The 13,487-nt window shown below is 50.7% G+C and overlaps 1 protein-coding gene across 1 annotated transcript in view; it reads left to right on the top strand.

Moving 5' to 3' along the window:
- DLGAP4 (DLG associated protein 4) overlaps positions 1 to 13,487 on the top strand; it is a 194,950-nt gene that overhangs the window by 51,727 nt on the left and 129,736 nt on the right. Inside the window, exon 2 of the mRNA XM_072800873.1 lies at positions 4,021 to 4,237. The gene's annotated coding sequence lies outside the window, so the exon portion shown is untranslated. The remainder of the gene's footprint in view (positions 1 to 4,020; positions 4,238 to 13,487) is intronic.

The raw sequence follows: 13,487 nt of genomic DNA on the forward strand, positions 1-13,487 counted from the left end.
GAGGCAGGTGCAGTGGTCTGAGTGAGAGATCATGGTGGCCGGGATGGGCAGTGACTTGGGATAAAGAGAAGGGGATTTGAGAGATGTATGGGAGGTGTCAAAAAATAGGACATGTCTAGAGCTTTACACATGGGACAGGGGGGTGCAGGTGAGCAAGAAGGAAAAGGAAGGGACATGGGAGCCTCTTGACTTCTTGGCTACCAAAGAGGGTGAGCTGCTTCCAGGTACCAAGTTAGATAATGCCGGAAGAGAGCAAGGTCCCCAGGGGAGGTCACAAACACAGCCATGGACATGTACATTGAGGTGTGGACAAGGCAGCAGACCGAGCCTCCAGTAGGAATTTGGGGTATGGACCTGGAGCTCTGAGGGACAGGCTGGGATGGAGACAGAAATGTCTGTGGACAGGGAAACACAGAGCTTGTGGCACTCAATAAATATTTATTCAGCCTTGAAAATATCTGTTGAGTGAAGTCTTCACGGAGCACCTCCACTTCAGGTACTGGGCTAGGCACTGGGGATCTGGCGATAAACCAATGTATACAACTCTGCCTCATAGGGCCGGCATTTTAGTGGAAGGGGCAGGCGATCATCAGATAGATTCCTTTTTCCGTCCCCTGTTGTATAGTGATGCATATAAGAACCATGGAGGGGGATCCCTGGGTGGCGCAGTGGTTTGGCGCCTGCCTTTGGCCCAGGGCGCGATCCTGGAGACCCGGGATCGAATCCCACATCGGGCTCCCGGTGCATGGAGCCTGCTTCTCCCTCTGCCTGTGTCTCTGCCTCTCTCTCTTTCTGTGTCTCTCATAAATAAATAAAATCTTTAATAAAAAAAATGAGCAACTGAGTCTCAGAGAAGCTAAGAAATTTGCCCAAGTTCACTCAGTGGTGTAACTGGCAGAGCCTGGATTTTCACCTCAAGCCCATGCTCTTCAGTGAAGAGTCTTAACTACTCTGCTGAGCTACCTCTCATTGACAAGGTCAGGTCTCTGCAAAGAGCTGAAGGAAGTGAGGGGGTAGGGCTCGCAGACATCTGGGCAACCAACATTCCAGGCAGAGGAAGAACAGATGCAAAGGCCCTGAGGCAGAAATCTGCCTGGTATATTTGGAGAATTGCATAGAGGCCAGTGTTGCTGGGTCAGAAGCAGGAGACAAAAGAGGACATGAATAATCCAGAAAAGAGATGTTGATGGCTCTGTCCACAGTGATGGTAGCAATGCAGGTGGCACATCAGCTTCTTGATAGACTGTGAAGGTGGGTCCAGTAGGAGTTGCTGATGACTTGGATGTGGAGGGTGAGGGAAAGAGAGGTGTTAAGAGAAGCTCGGGCCTGAGTGCGTTCCTTTGACCAAAATAGGGGCAGCTGTGGAAGGAACCGTTTCATAAAGTACTTTCCATGTCCATTATCCCTTTATCCCATCATACATTTGCCCACTACTCCTGGCTACTCTCTGAGATTATATGACTTGCTCAGGATCATTCAGCCAGAAGGTGGAGCCTGGACTGGTAGCCAGGTGTGCGTCATAGGATCTGGAATTTCAGTTCACTTATTCAATCAGCAAACATTTCTGGAGCACCTACTGTGTGCCAGACGTTGCAGCATTGACCGTGATGACCAATGATGATGGCCTTGCCCTCCTGGAGCTCCCAGCCTGATGAAGGAAGCAGTGTCAACCAGTGATCGTGAAAGTGATTTTCTTATATCAGTATAAGTGGCAAGAAGGAGAAACCCAGGATGCTCTAGGAGCCAGTAACCAGGGGCCTGATGTAGTTGGGAGGTCAGGAAAGGCTTCCTGGAGGAGATGAATGTGAAGTGCAAAGGCCTCTGGCATAGAGGGTCTGTGGGGGTGTGGGAGGCTTCTTGGGAAAATATTTCTTGGTTTCCCAGGCCTCAGGGGAAGAACACTGAGGGGACTGCAGGTTCCCAGAGGATGGCTGCCCATTTGGAAGTTGCAAAATGTTTGTTAGCTTTGGATTGTTGTAACAGGTTTTTTGAGATAGAATTTATATACCATCCAATTCACCCAATCAAAGTGTACAATTTAATGGTTTTTAGTGTATTCACAGAGTTGTGCAGCCATCACCACAATCCACTTTAGAACATTTTCATTATTCTAAAAAGAAATCATGAGCCACTTAGCCATCACTCCCTCCCAAGCCCCCCACTGGCAACCACTAATCTACCAGCTTCCATACAGAATTGCCTGTCTCGGACATTTCATATAAGTGAAATCATACGCTATGTGGTCTTTTGTGACTGCCTCCTTTCACTTAACATAATGTTCTCAAGGTTCATCCCTGTTGGAAGTCCCAATCTTAAATACCATCAGAGCTGGCAGGAACCTAAGAGACCATCCTGTGTGCTTCTCCCACTTATTGTAAAGTGGGGAATCTGGAAGGAGATGTGCTCCAGTCCTGCAGCAAGGACATTGGGGGGAATCCCCAGATCAGGACCCCTGTTCCCCCTACCCTGAACAGGAGCCTTCCTCTGCTATCACCGCTTCTCCTTCTGCTTTGGCTCTGGGTGATTTGGGCTAAAAGTGACAACGTGGTTGGTAATGCGTCCTCCCAAGTGCTGGATTTCCATGCACTGGCAATTTTCACGCCCCATGGTCTATCTTGAAATCTTTTATGCATCTTTAAGAATTTGTGTCCACTAATTTAGAATTTTTTGGAGTCTGATATTTTCTTTTTCTGCTACTTAAACTTTTTTGTTTGTTTTTGTCCAGACAGTCACACCTGTTTTCCTTGGTTGGTGATTCTTCCACTGGGGGAGGCAGGGTAGCATTGGGGTTAACGGCTGGGTCTTGGCATTGGATGCCCTACCCCTTTCTCATTGTGTGCCTGTGAGTAATTGCTGAAGCTCTCTGAGCCTCAGTTTCTCCCTTTGAAAACCAGGAATAACACTGTAGGGCTGTGGTGAGGAACACATGGAGTCAAGCCTGTTTGGGCTTGGCAAAGAGTGGATGCAGATACAGGGGGGTTATGAGGGCTTTCCAGGGCCTTGGGGTAACCAGGAGAGGAAGGTACCATTCCTCACCATCGTCTGGCCTTTCCTCTGTATTCCTACTGTACCTCCCCTCTCAGGGCTTGAGTTCACATTCCAGCCCCACTTGGATTCTCTGCCCCCACATCAGCTCAGGTTCCTCGGTGCCTCAGTTTCTCCACCTGTAGAATGAGAGACTGAGGGCAGGAGCTTCCATGGAAGCCTCTGAGGTAGCCACAAGGCTCCTGGGAGGGGGCATGGAATGGAGGCACCCCTTCCTCCTCCTTCCAGGAGGGCCTGCTTCCTGCTGATTTAAAGTTCCAAGCAGGAGCAGTGGCACCTGTTCAGGAGAGGTGGGTGGAGAGGGACACCTGGTTTCCCTCTGCCTCTCGCACAAGACGTGTTATGTGGGAGGTGGTGGGCAGAGAGGCAGTGGAGGGCCTCCTACTCTGCGTGCAGGGGACAGGGGCAAAGCCTGTTTGGAGGGGCTCTCTCAGGTAGATATGCCAGGCCGGGTGTTACCTTCTCAATCCTCACGGCACCCCTCAGAGAAGGCATTCTTACTCCCGTTTGACAGGGGGGGAAACTGAGGCTCGGAGTGGGGCAGCTGGCTGCCCAGTGTCGCTCAGTGAGTGAGGGGCTGAACTGGGATTCGAACTCAGGCCCGTGTGACTCCAGCCCCTCCCCGCTCTCTCCCCCATCCAGGGATAAGAAGGGAGAAGCAAGGCAGTGGTGGGGCGGATTGGAGCCTTTGGAACCCCGGCTTCCTGGCTGCTGTGGGGATTCTGTGGGTGGTGGGAAAGGCATCGTAAATATGCATGACATGTAAATACGCCTCTGAAAAACAATGTGGGGGCCCACGTGAGCCAAGATGCCAGAGTGCTTTGGAAAATGTAGTGTTGTGCAAACACTTGGGTTTCTATGATGATTGCTCCGTGGTATCTCCCACTCTGGTGTTCACAGGGCCAGTCCAGCGGGCTCGGGGTGGAGGGATCACCTCTGATACCTCCTCATTAACACTCTCCCCCATTCCTACAGACGCTGGTGCCTCCCCCTCTGCCAGGTGCTGGGTGGCTGGAACTGGGTCTCTCTGGGTGCCAGAGGGCGTTGTCCTGTGCTGCTTCCCGCCAGCACCTCCGATTGAGTGCCCAGAGGAATGTGTGTGCCAGCCCTTGGTCCAGTGCCTGCTCCCGAGCTGACGCCTGCTGGTTCCCGACTGGTTCCCATCTTCCCTCTGCACGTAGCTCCCTGGTTGGTAAGTAAGTGCGTCCGTAGCCCGGGCACACGGCATCGGGGCTGCTCACCCGCTCACCCACGCTCTGCACAGTTGGGAGATGCCCAGCCTTCCACCCAGTGGCGCCCACGTGCTGGCGAAGGGACCCCAGTGAGAGCTTTTCTGTCTGGGCTCAATTTATAGTTTAACTGCTTGTCTTACTCAGTCCTCCCCACACCCCAGGAGGTGGGCACAGTGATTGCGTCTGTTTTACGGGAGAGAAAGCCATTTGCCTGAGGACGCACAGCAAATCCAGCTCTGACTACCTCAGAGGCCAGCTCTTGCCCAGGGGCTTGGGCAGTTGACACTGTGGGCTCAGTAAGGGAAGGGGAGCAGTGGGCCATGCTGGAAGCCGTGGAAGCTCTGGGGCTCACAGACGGGCTAAGGTGAGGCCATTGGAGTTCCTGAATATTGGGGAGCCCCATTGTTCTTGCTCCTTCATCCTGTTCCACCCACACTCCTCTGGTCCCCACTTTACCTAACCCCAGAACAGGATGAGGTGCAGCACCCCACCTCATGTCTGACCACCGTCTGAGGATCCCACAGTGCACCCACACCTGGTCCCGTCGTCCTTCCACACAGATGAGGCTGACAGCATGCCCCCTATTCCCCACAACAGTGCCTAACACTCACCACATTCCTGAATCTCACCCTCCCACCACCTCTCAAGGCTGTTCACAGATGAGGAAACTGAGGCTCATGGGAGCTCAAGGGGCTTGCCCGGGGTCCCCCACCACTACTCAGCATGGAACCGTTGATTTGCGATCTGCCTCCTTATCAGACCTCAGCTCCTCAAAGGTGAGATATAACTGCTTCATTCCCGCAGGGGACAGCCAGTGGCTGGCACAGTGCCTGGCAGATAATGGGTACACAGTGACTAGTTGTGGAAGGAAGGAAGAGGGAAAGGAGAGAAAGGACTCTCCCCTCCCTCCACCCAGACACTTGCAGGCCCTGGGAGCCCATTGGCCTTTTGGCCAGCTGCTGGTCCCTGCTGATTGCAGAGAGCTTGCAGTCAGCTCAGGTCAGCGGGACAGCCAGCCCCTCTGGTCTCAACTCTCTTATCTGCCAACAGCGGCCCAGCCTCCCTGATGGGGTGGTTATGAGAAGGGAAAAAGACTCGTAAATATGTATAATATGCAAATGTCATAGGATAATAAAAACCCATGAAGTTCGCTGTACATAATGTATGTAGAAGTGCTGCTTCTTCGAGAACAAGGAGCTGCACACTCGTGCGGTGCCAGCCTCATTAATAACTGGGAAATGCCCCTATTAATTAGCTGCCCCCCAGCCCCGCTCCCCCGGTCTGGCCTCCGCCTGTCGTAGCTACAGACAGCTATCGCATTTGGCTGAGATGCTGTTGCCAGAAAAGAAGCGATAAGGGTATGGCGGTCTGAGAGCTGTATCTGTGGGATGTAATCACTGGCAAACAGTCCTGGTCATGCCCTAGGCTCTGCGTGTCTTCCCCAGGGACTAAATACATAACAGGAGCAACCCCAACCACAGCAGGCATTTCTTGAGCAATTACTATGTGCCTGGCCTGGCACTAATTGCTTTGTTTTCTTCTCATCTCAAATAGACTACAACGACCCTGTGGGAGGTTGAGGCATATGGACCTGGGGCACAGGGCTCATGCACCGACATTCTGGTCCTTCCTGAAAATGCCTGCCATCGGTGTGCATGTGCCCCTACCCCCGAGCCAGAGGGGCAGGGCTGCGGCCACTGAAATAACAGTGTGGCTGGCAGCCCCCGGTGTGTGTGGCCCAGTGACGGAGAACGGGATTCCTTGGCACGAGTTGGGAGAGCAGCCGTCAGCATTGTAGGAAAGATGGAGGCTCGGGCGGCAGCGAGGGAGGTGTTACTTGCAGCTATTTTGCTAACAAGCTGGTTATTTAAAGAAGAGCTAAAGCCAAAGTCGGAAAGCCGGATGGGGAGTCTCCACGCCCTGAGCAGAGGCAGCCAGGGGTCTGGGGGCCTGGTTGGGTCCGGGTAGAGTAGCCACACATTTGTTTTTCATTTGCTTATTATTAGTAATAATAGTAACAGCAAGCACCAGTAGAGTCTGGAAATGGAGAAAAGAGGCTGGAAGGATTGGGAGGGAGGCAATAATCTGTTCATTGACCCAGGTGGTGGTTACAGAATGCTTTATTCTGTGATCATTTGTTGCAGTCAACATTTTTTTAAAAGATGTATTTTATTTAGAGAGAGAATGTGAGCAGGGGTGCCTGCTCGGCAGACAGGGCAGGGCACCAGCCCCAGAGGCATTCCTACATCCCCAGGGCATTTGTCGTGTGCTAGTCCCTGCTGGTCTCTGCCCTCACAGAGCCCAGAAGCCCAGAGGAGAGGCAGGTATTACTCAATCACCCAAATAAGTAGTGACCAAGAAGAGACTCCATCAGTGCAGTGAAGGAAATGAGCATGGTGATGTCGTCAATACTAACATGATCGGAGGGCCTGAAGGACGTGGAACAGTCCAGGATGGCCTCCCTAAGAATGTGGCCTCTGAGCTGTGACCTGAAGTATAACAGGGATCCCGACACGCTAGAGAGTGTTCACTGTAGCACTGTTGACTATAGATGGACGGTTGGGAACAACCCATTTTTCCATCACCAGGGGACTCGTTAAACCCATTTACTGAAGTCATACAGTGGCGCCCACTGTAGCTGTTAGAAATGGATCTGTGGCCCTAAATTCCCCACTGTGGAAAGAACTTCATAGTGTATTGTAGAGTTGGGGAAAAAAAGAGGTTATAAAACAGCATGGGCAGCATGATATCATTTTTGTAAGAGCTACATGTGTTTCTGAAAACTGTTCACAGTGGGGGCATGGGAGATCTTTGCTGTGTCTTCTCTGTAATTTTCTAGATTTGGGGTGCTTCCTGAGTGTTAGGACTTGGTGGGGAGAAACAGGGAGTTTGGGCTTCCATGGTCCTGCTTGAGGCAGTTCCCCTCTCCTGCTACCTACTGCAGTAAAATGGGATGAGGCATGGGGTGGGGAATTAGCAGATGTGGGCCACACTTCAGTTTTACCACTTCTTGACTATGTGACCTTGGTCAAGTCACTCTCTCTCTAAAGCTGACTTGTCCCTTCTATGATTAAGAGACAAGAATAGCATCAGAGGGTGGCTGTGGGGCTTTCGTGAGTTAAAACATAGAGAGGACTAGAACACTCCCAGTTGCATCACTGGTGGCAGCTGCTGTTACCACTGCCAGAGGTGACATATCTTGTGTGCTCATCACATTGTGCCTGGGCTCTCAGTGCTGACTGGCCCTCTAGGCTTGTCTCTGCCCTTGCTCACTGAGAGTCAGACCAAGTTGAAGGATGAGGCTGAGGGAGATGGGGAGCTTAGTTAGGTGCACATAGCTGGCTGGACCCGAGGCCAGCAAGCACCACCCTCCCACCCCCAAGCCCTGACTACCTCCCCACCAACTCACTTGCATATCTGTCAATGAGTGTTCTTGCAGAGATGCTGTTATGGGGCGCTCTTGCCCTGGATTTGCTTTTTCTGATAGCCACTAAATCTACCCAGAAAGACAGTTTCTACCTTTCTAGACACTCAGAGAATCTTAAATCTCAAGTAGAGAAACTTCTAGTTGTGAAGCCAAACTCTTAGAATCATAGAATCTTAGTCATAAATAATCCAGCAAGAGCAAACATGGGCATTTTACAAGAAAGTTTACTGAATCTCTCCTGATGATGGTAATAAATGAGAAACTACCCAATTATCTATCAGCTAGAGATGGTTAAATAAATTACAGTCCAGCCAGACAATGGCATTCTCAGTGGCTGTAGAGACAATGCTGTAGATCTATACTTGTTGACATGGAAACAAGTCTGTGGTGTATTGTTAAGGAAAAAATAGGTTATAAAATGGTGTGTATTGTATGATCTCATTTTTGTTAGAAAAAATGTGTATAAATACATGCATGCTCCTGCCCAGAGAAACCCCTAGAATGACAACCATCAAACTGTTCATAGCAGGTTCCTCTGGATAGTGAGATATGAAAGAGCTCTGCTGTTACTTTTGCTTGCACCATTCAGGTACTTTTCAGATACAAGTGACAGGAAACCCAGCCCAAACTGATTTAAACAAAAATGGAATTTATCAGCTTGAAATTGTGAAGTCCAGAGGTAATTCAGGCTCAGCAGGACCCAGGGGCTCAGATGCTGTTCCTGGAACTTGATTTTCCTCCCCATTTCTCACTCTGCTTCCTCTGAATTGTTCTGATGTTCTCATAGCACTCTCTCATTCAGGTGATAAGATGCTTGTCCAGAGGAATATGCAAGACTTCTTCCTAGAGAGCTCAGACACAAGTCCCAGAACTGAGTGTTGGCACTGATTGGTCACATTTGTGGATGTGCACCCACCATCCCACCCCCCACTCTAATCAATTGCTCTGATTGGCAGCCTGGGCCTGTGCACCCCATCCCCAGCCAGAAGTGAGTCAAAGCCATTAGAACTATGTGGACTGTGACCTTCAAAACAGTGGCCAAACACAGCAAACTCCCCCTTCTAGACTTACCTAGATTTCCCAAGATGCAGTCTTTCATAGTCAGAAGAAATAACACTACTAATGAATAATCCTGAGCCCAGGTCTTACAGGTAGAAGCTCACTAGGGCAGCTCTAGACTCTCTCTGAATCGGAGCACTGGCATCTGTGAGGTGCCAGTTCAGCTCAGGAGACATTGGCCTTCTGTGTGAAAGCCTGCTCCGGACCTGGGAGGAAGCCCTTGAGGGTCTTGTCATCTTTGAGGGAGAATGACAAGTCAACAGATGACTTATCTGGAAGGTAAATGTGCATGCAGGGGCTGAGACAACACAAAAGCCAGCTTAAAGCAAGGAAGGCTTTTGCAGGGGGTGATACGAAGCTGAGGAGCCAAGGAGAGTACAGGAAATACGTGTTGGCAGGAGACATAATGTGTTAGAGGCCCCAAGACATGTGGTGGGGGTGCATCCAGCAAAGGTGCAGAGGTGAGCCCAGAACACAGGAGCCTTGAATGCCACAGTAAGGGCTTGGACTTGACCCTGAAGGCAGCCCGGAGACTTTGTGGGATGTTGTAGGAGGAGCGAAACGTCAGCAAGCTCAATCTGGCTTGTACTGAGAGCATAACCTTGGAGGAGTCAGGTCCATATCTTCTGGTCTAAATTCCTTCCCGCCTTGGGTCAGAATTCCTGTCCCGAGGTGTTCAGCCACAGCTTGCATGCCCCCAGAGATAGGGAGCTCACTCTTGTTCCTCCCACCTCTGTTAGAAAGCTCCTTCACAGGATCCAGTCTACAGTCTTGACACTGCCCAAGGCACATCTGAAACACTTCCCACCCACCTGCCACTGAGGTCTCTCTCCCAAATGACCTGACAGAGGACTAGGCAAGGACCTGCCTTTTTAGAGGCCCTGGGGGCCTTTATACCCTGCTGGGAGCCTGAATAGAGAGAGAGTCACATCAACCTGACAGCAGAGGTAGTGTTTAGATCTTTGAACACACATCTACTTCCATCAGTTCTCCAAATTCTCTGCATTTTACAAACAAGAAACCAAAAGTTGGAGAGGCAAGCCACCTATACAACATCACGGAGCAAGTTAGAGACAGGCCTGGGGTGTGGACTCTCTTACACCCCAACCCCCTCCATGGCCCTTCTTGTCATCTCCTCCCACCCTGTCTGTGGGAGCCCTGGTCACTTCATCTACTGAGGCTTGGACAGCTTTATTCTGGAAGCTCCAGCCATCCCAGATCATCCCCTGATATCCTTCTAAATTTGGAGTCAGCCAGCAAAATCTTCATTAGTCAAATGTTGGTGACTATTTTGACAGCAGCATTTTTTGTTTCTGATACATCAAAGCTGTGACATGCACAAGCCATGTTTTATGGGTTGTCTGCCCCTCAGTCCGCATTTTGTCATTCATTCCAGCACTTCACAAACATGGATTAGTGTCTACTATGTGCCAGGCACTGTACTAGACACCAGGCCACAAAGGTACATTAGGGCAGCACCTGCCTGAGGCAGCTCAGCCAAAGAGAGGTGTCTCTATCAACGAAGGCAGGTGATACATGGATCAGAGGGAGATGCCTATCAGTCGGTGATCTTCTGGAACAGAGAAATTGATTCTACCCCTCTAAGCAGAGTCTTGAGAGATGGATAGGGGTTCTTCAAGAGAAACAACTCAGTGAGCCAGGTGGGACAAGTGGGCTGTGCAAAAATCTCACCTTCCTCCTGCTAAGCATTTAGGCCTCAGGGTGTCAGGGCTGAGAGAGGCCAGAGAGCTCACCTGAGCCAGAGTTTGGAAGACCTCAACTATTGAGTGGGGAGGTTCACACCCCTTGGGTTGAAAGGGAGGCAAAGGCAGGGCAGGTCTTGGTATTAGAAAGGTCTTCCCATTGGTCTGGTGACACTTGGGGATGACAGTGGGCAGGGCAAGACCATAGGGATAGTGCAGAAAGGTATATGGCAGGGAGATTTCACAGGGCTTGGAGACTTAGTGGGTGCTATGGCAGCGGAGAGGGGTGACATGGGTTTGGGAGTTCTGTGGACCAGTGTCGAGGTGATTGTGCCAAAGGTTGAGTGAGTGTCAGTGAGAGTCGCCAAGGGGGCCCACAGGTACCTCTTCAGCTTTCATGAAACTTAAAGCAGCAGCCCAGGGAGGCCTCCAATGTCCCCATGCCCCCACTGAATGACCAGCAAGTCTCTTCCCCTCATGCAGCCTCAGTTTGCCCCTCTGTAAAATGGGGGTGATGACAGTACCTCCCCTGGGACTGTGAGGAAGGTTGGAGGAGGAGAGTATGTGAAGGGCAGGCCCTACACAGTGCCTAGCACACAGTAAGTAAATGCTGGTGACTGGGGACTGCTCTGATTACCATGGCTAGGGGTACGGGGTAAACAAAGAACTGGGTATGTCACCTGCAGAGGGAAATCAGAGATCTGGAGGGGCCTTGTCCCCCTGCCTTTCTGTATCTGTTGGGGAAGGCAGTCTGGGTCTGGCACTCACAGGAAAGCCTCTAGAGAAGGAGATTCCAGCTTAGGCTAGGAAACCCTTTTGGATGCAAAGAGCTCTTTGCAGATGGGCTAACTTGGATGGTAATGAGCTCCCCAGCACTGGGAATATTCAAGTAGCAGCTGCACTACAACTTGGTGGAAAAGTCTGTAGAGTATTTGTGATCCAGCTAAGGATCTGGGAGGTCCTTTCCAGCCCAAAGAGTCTTTGATTTCATGTTTTTCCTTCTCCGATCCTGTTTCCTTATCTGTAATATAGGGAAAACAGCAGCCCCTTTCTTAGAATTGGTTGCAAAGTTTAAGTGACATCATCCAAATAAAGTGCTTAACCCAGATTTGGCATATAGCAAGTGCTCCTGTCCCCATGGTGGCTGTTATTATGGTTGTTGGTGTTCTGCTAAATTCTGGGGTGTGTCACTTCCATCTGACGGCCTCGGGTTGCTGTCTTGTCGATCAGGTGCTCCCGCCTGCCTGCCCTTCAGGGCCTGCTCTGGGCCCTTCTCATTGCCACCCTCTGTGTCTCCAGCTCCTCCCCCACCCCAGGAGGTGGTAGGAATTCCAGACCCTTCTGGGCCCCTTTTAGCTCCTGCTTGAGTGAGAGTTGGCAGGTTGGGGCGGCGGGTGCCATCCGCCTCCCATATGCTTCCTGCTATTTAGAGGAAAACTCTCCCCGTGTTCCTCCAACCACACGGGCTGACATTTCCAGACAGACGCTGGAATCAGCTCTTTGGGGGATTGGCAGATAAATTTGGCCCTGGCTGTTGGGAAAATCTTCAGCCTTACCACGGAAGCAGAGCCCAGGCTCGCGGACTTCCGTCCAGCCCGCGACTCCTGAGGCCTGGTCCTCCTGGGGGCTGGAGCACTGGTCCACAGCCTTGCAGATGAGGGTAAGTCTGTTGGCCCAATCGTACCCCAGCAAAGCCCCTGGTCAGGAAGTTGTGGCTTCCAGCTTTACATTAAGGGAGCAGGAGTTTGTGAGATGAAGCAGTGCCTCCCCCCCTCCTCCCAGACACCTGGGTGTTGCCCAGCTCAGCCTGGCAGAGGAGCAGGATTTAGTTTAGGGAGACCTGAGCTCAAGACTGCTTATTGTCTCTGTGACCTCCAACTCTCTGAGCCTCTTTTTTTCATCTGTAAAATGGGAATCTATTTTAATAGATTAATAATAGAGTCTATCCGATTAAAGGCCCTTAGAATGATGTCAGGTACATAATAGGTGCTCAGCAAATACTAGCGCTGTCGTCATCATCATCATTATTATTTGGTCTAGAACAATGTCTGGTCCGTGGTAGGAGTTCAGTAAATATTAGTGTATTTCTTTTCTTCTTTCTTACAACTGTAGCTACTTAGGGAAATACTGGGGCATTTCAGAATTAGCTCAAATAGGAGTGACCAGAGGCACAAATGGATGAATAAGGATATGTGAAGGCAGCCACATCCAGGGTAAAGTATAGGTAGCTGGTCTCCCAGCATGTACACACACATATATACACACACACATTCTCTCTGTGCCAAAGTTTTTTCACCACTGCTGAAATCTAGTTGACTCCTGAAGCCATGTGACACAGAACAGCTTGGCTTGGATGGATGGGAGGAAGAGGAAGGTTTGGCTGGAGGCAGAGTTAGGCGAGACCCTGGGCATCAAGTGCAGTAGAGGGGTTTCAGAGAACCTTAAGTAGTTTTATTTGGCTAGAGTAGAAGGTGGGTGGCAGGAAGGCGTGGGAAGTAAGTTTAAGCTTCATTCAGCACTTCCTGGCTGAGTCTGAGTACTGGGCCTCATGCCAGGCACTGGGGCAACTGGCAGAAAAGATGGGCATATTTCCTGCCCTCAAGAAGCTCTGGTTCTTACTGAGGGAAGGGGTGTAGATGACAGACATTCAGACAATGAATTAACAAGATTCTTGGTTGTGTTCAAGTGGACCCAGGTCTGGAAGAAGAGGTGGCAGGGAACAATGGAGGTAGGTACCAACTTGAGGCAGGGTGGTCAGAGAGGGCCTCTCTGTGGTCTGAAGGATCCCTGCAAGTGGTAGTCAAGGCAAAAGTGAGGGGCAAAGAGAATAGCAGGAGTAAATGTTGGGAAGGTGGCAGTAGTTAAAACCTAGAGGCCTTGAATGCTGGGTCCAAGCATAACTGCCCTTAAGGAATGGTGGTGGGGGCAGAAAGTAGGAAAAAGATGAGAACCAGGAGACCTATCTGCAAAGATTGACCAAGAGCCTACCATGCACGCTGTTGGAGGCAGTCAGTGGGATAA

This window comes from Canis lupus, chromosome 26 (genome assembly GCF_048164855.1).
Source record: "Canis lupus baileyi chromosome 26, mCanLup2.hap1, whole genome shotgun sequence".
Classification (NCBI taxonomy): domain Eukaryota; kingdom Metazoa; phylum Chordata; class Mammalia; order Carnivora; family Canidae; genus Canis; species Canis lupus.